Source organism: Prionailurus bengalensis, chromosome B4 (genome assembly GCF_016509475.1).
Source record: "Prionailurus bengalensis isolate Pbe53 chromosome B4, Fcat_Pben_1.1_paternal_pri, whole genome shotgun sequence".
Classification (NCBI taxonomy): Eukaryota; Metazoa; Chordata; class Mammalia; order Carnivora; family Felidae; genus Prionailurus; species Prionailurus bengalensis.
The window spans coordinates 98,115,233-98,119,591 of NC_057358.1; positions in this window are offsets into that span (position 1 = coordinate 98,115,233).

Here is a 4,359-nt window from a genome sequence, read left to right on the forward strand (position 1 = left end):
TATTTTCATTTTACACACAAAGGGTATAGTACTTTACATACTTCGATGCATTTCCCTCCTACAATTTATACATGCCTACGATCTACCCCAAGATAACTTTATTGTAAACCAAGAGGTTAAAATGTAATTGGGTGCTGGGTGTTTACAGGATATGCCCACAGCAACTTTGATGACAATTTCATTTGTTAAGAATGACTTAGGATTTAGTAAATCTAAGATAAAGATATTTTGAATCTGTATCCTCTAACATCATTCCATATCTCAGCAAACCCCTACTGCTACAAATAAAATGCAACTAGCTATGAAATATAGAAACCTACTTAATCTTAGAAATCTATCTTTTCTTCATTTAGTCTTTCAGAATCCTTATCTAATTTTACATTATCGTCATTTATTTCTCGAAAAATAACCCATATTTATATCATAGTCTTTACCAGTAACTTGTTACTTTTCTACATAAAGAGGTTTCTTGACTGTCACCTCAAACTCACTGTATGCAAAATTTAACTCCTCCATATCATCCTCCAACATGCATTTGCTTTCCAGCTAACCCAATTCTGTCAATAAGGCTTTTCCAGATGACTTTCTAGATTTCCTGTCTAGAAAACTTGATCATACTTGATATATCCTTCTTTCATAAAAAGGATTTTTATGTTATTTGTGTCACTCAATCCTAATTTTTTCTTTAAAATAAGCTCGAAGTTGATCCTTCACCATGACTACCAAAGGTTCCAAGAACATAACCATCGTTGCCTTCTACATAAATAACTGCAAAACCTGAAGTTTAATTCCTTTCTTCTAGTTTAGACATATTAACAAACTATTTCATCTACTATTCTACCAGCCTGTCTGGAAATTTATTTATTTATTTATTTATTTATTTATTTATTTATTTATTTATTTAAGTTTGTTTATTTTAATGTTTTAAAATGTTCATTTTTTATTCTATTTATTTTTTTAAATTTACATCCAAGTTAGTTAGCATATAGGGCAACAATGATTTCAGAAGTAGATTGCTTAATTTCCCGTACCCATTTAGCCCATCCCTCTTCCCACAACCCTTCCAGTAACCCTCTGTTTGTTCTCCATATTTAAGAGTCTCTTATGTTTTGTCCCCCTCCCTGTTTTTATATTATTTTTGCTTCCCTTCTCTGGAAAATAATTTTTAAAAAACTCTACAAAACGTTAAATAAGTATTGATTAAGTATTTCTTCTCTGGCACATTTTAGGAAGCCATCTAATATTTTTATTAAAACTTTAAGTAATTGCAAATTCTGTTTAATTCATTGTGAAGCCCTGTCTTAGAGCTCTATTTAAATTTATCCATGAAGTCAAAATACTATCACTATTTGATAAAACCTTACTCTATTAAAATATATAAATAACCTCTTCATTAATTATAGATACTTTTGCATCCTATATTCCTAAAGGAGAACTCATGGGGAAAAAGAAAATCATCCTGAGTTTTTCATAATCCTAATAGTTACCTCTGACCAGTTTGAGTGAATATAAGACACTGGTTTAATTTTCCTTGCTCGAATATCTTAAATATGTTATTGCACTATCTTATGGTGTTAAGTATCATACAAAAGTCTGATTACAAACTGATTTATTTTCCTTATATATTGTATAACCTGTCTGCCTAAGTGCCCAAATAAATTTTTCTTTCTCTTTCCACTCAAAGCCAATACTTCACTAGCATATACCAATCTGTGGGTCACCCTATGTTGACTTTCTCATATATGAACTGAAAATACTGTGTTTTTAGTTTTTGTTTTTCAATTTTTTTTAATTACATTTCTTGTTAAATTGTTTGGTTTCATGTATGGGGATTCCTATTTTAGCTATGTTAGCTTGCTCTAGCCTATCTTCTACATCTAATGCTTTTGTTCAAATCCATTTGATTTATTTCATTTATTTAAAAAGTGTAAATATCATTTTTTCATATCTCATATGGCATTATTCATGCTTATTTCTGTATTGTGTGTTTCTTCCAATTCAGTCTTTATTTTTGAGATGACTTTTTAAAAATTTTCTAATTAATTCATGTTGCATATTTTTCATACATTTTCTCAACTTTATTTTTCATTTCTGATTTAGGATATTCTTTTAGAGCTTCTATTATTTTTGGATTAATTTTAGCTCAGTTCAAAATATTAGGCTATCTTTCTAAGTTTTTGGGTGTGATTTTTTATTACACCTTTAGTTTTTCAGGGATGTAATTCTGCTTTATTCTTTTATTTCTCTATACTAATTTCTATGGAATTCAACCACAATACTTTAGTGGTGGCTCATTTTTAAGACAGATTAGTGTTTTTGTATTTTTTAGAAGATAATGATAGGCCTTTGTATTATTGCTAACTCTTATTACTCTAGAGCTGATTTTCTTGTTTTGTTCAGAAAGTGATGAAACCTACGTTTGCATGCATTCTGAGGAATCAGGCCCCTTTTTTCTGTCCTTTTTCTCAGTCCTGCTCCTTTTGATCATGCTCTCCACACTTTCTCCTCAATGTAGGGTCTTTTCTGTGATGTGAATGTTGGTGTTTTGATGTCATAGAGCTCAGACCGCATCAATCTTTTCTTTTTAGAATCTCCTCTCATTCTTGCATATAATTAGGTCTCAAATTCCCTCTCAGTTTTAAATGCTCTGCTCAGTTTGAACTGGGATACTGGACAGTGAATATCTTTGGCCACTAGGGGCTTTCTCAGGTCCAAGGGTGGTCAGAGCCAAGTTGCTTCCCCTCTGCCTTCCCTCTTGAAGTTTTTGATTCCACATGGGTCTTGGTAAGATTGACTATACACTTATATTTTAGAGTCCATGAAACCATTATGTCATTTGATTTTATGTAATTTTCATGGAACTTTCGGTTTGGCTATCTAAACTTATCTGTTGTTTTGTTTTGTCTTGTTTAATTAGGAAACTGGAGGAGATTCACAAACTATCCAACCATTGTTCCATCTTTCCAGAATTCCAACCTGACCTATTTTTTATAGTAAATTCTCAGAGACAATGGACTATTTGTATGTTGCCATCTTTTTATTGCTTTTGGAAACAATAAACTTTAAATTTTATTTATAGTAATTAACTTAGTGATAATTTATGATAGTAATTAACTTAGGCTATTTTTATCATCTAATAATAATACAAATAGAATTTCAAGATTCTATGCATATAAAACTGCCAAAAATATTTAAAGGAGGAATTCTTTATGTTTTTAATTTTGACATTTAATGTGTGACTTCCTGCAAATCTAACTTAATTTCCAAAACCTATAATGTATACATGTATACAAAAATGCTCAGTTTAACTCTAAAATTAGCACAAATTATTATTAAAAATACATCATTCAGGATGCATAAAGTAGGGGCTAAGGCAAATGTTACTATTCAGAAATACCTTTAAGAGTCAAATGCATGCCTTCCTTCAAATGATATAATCTCCAAAAATCTTTTCATATATGATTATCTTAAGTTTGTACTAGTCTTAATTTGAACTAGTCTTCTTAATATACATTCATACCACTACATATAAATTCATATTCACACATTAAGTTAAAGCTACTCAATTCACTGCAAAGAAATATCTGGTTTCTTGAAGTATTATCATCCAACCCAAATAATTATTAGTTATTTATTGGAACATTTCCCTGCCTCTACTCTACTCTGCCAATCTATATTCTATTCTCAAAACAGCAGCATTAAGAGATCTTTTTTTAAAAAAAATTGTAAGTCAAAACATGTCACTCCTTTCCTCAAAACCATTAAGTACCTCCCATTTTGCTCAAAGTAAAGCAAAAGTCACCTCTCTAGCCCAAATTGTAGTACAAGATCTGGTCTCTCTTCCTCTTTCTAATCTCATCTTTTATCACTCTGCCACCAGGGCCAGCTTCATGGATGTGCAACCTATGCTATCACATGAAGCCTTTTGCTAAAATGGACCCCATGTTTTGTTTAATTCTCCCTCATCATCATCTTTGGATTCTCAATAATATTTTTAACATTTTACTGTATGTAAATTACATAGTTGGTCCTGCTGGCCACTTTGGTATTTCTTGAATATGCCAGTCTTCCCCATCTTACAAACTGTGTTAGTTGTTCCTGTGGAATATTAATCCCCCCAGAAATGATGACCTTTCTCATCTCTTCACAATTTTTGCTCAAATGTCAGACCTAATCTGAAGACCATTAAAAACTACAGCCACTCCACCAGCATCGACCACACTAAATTTCAGATTTCTTGTTACCATACTTTACACTTTCTAGTTTCTATAATTCCTACTTACAATTTTCTTATTTATTGTGGGTTTGTTTTTATTTGTTTGTTTTTGCTTTGCTTTGTTTTGTTAATCTCTTCACTAG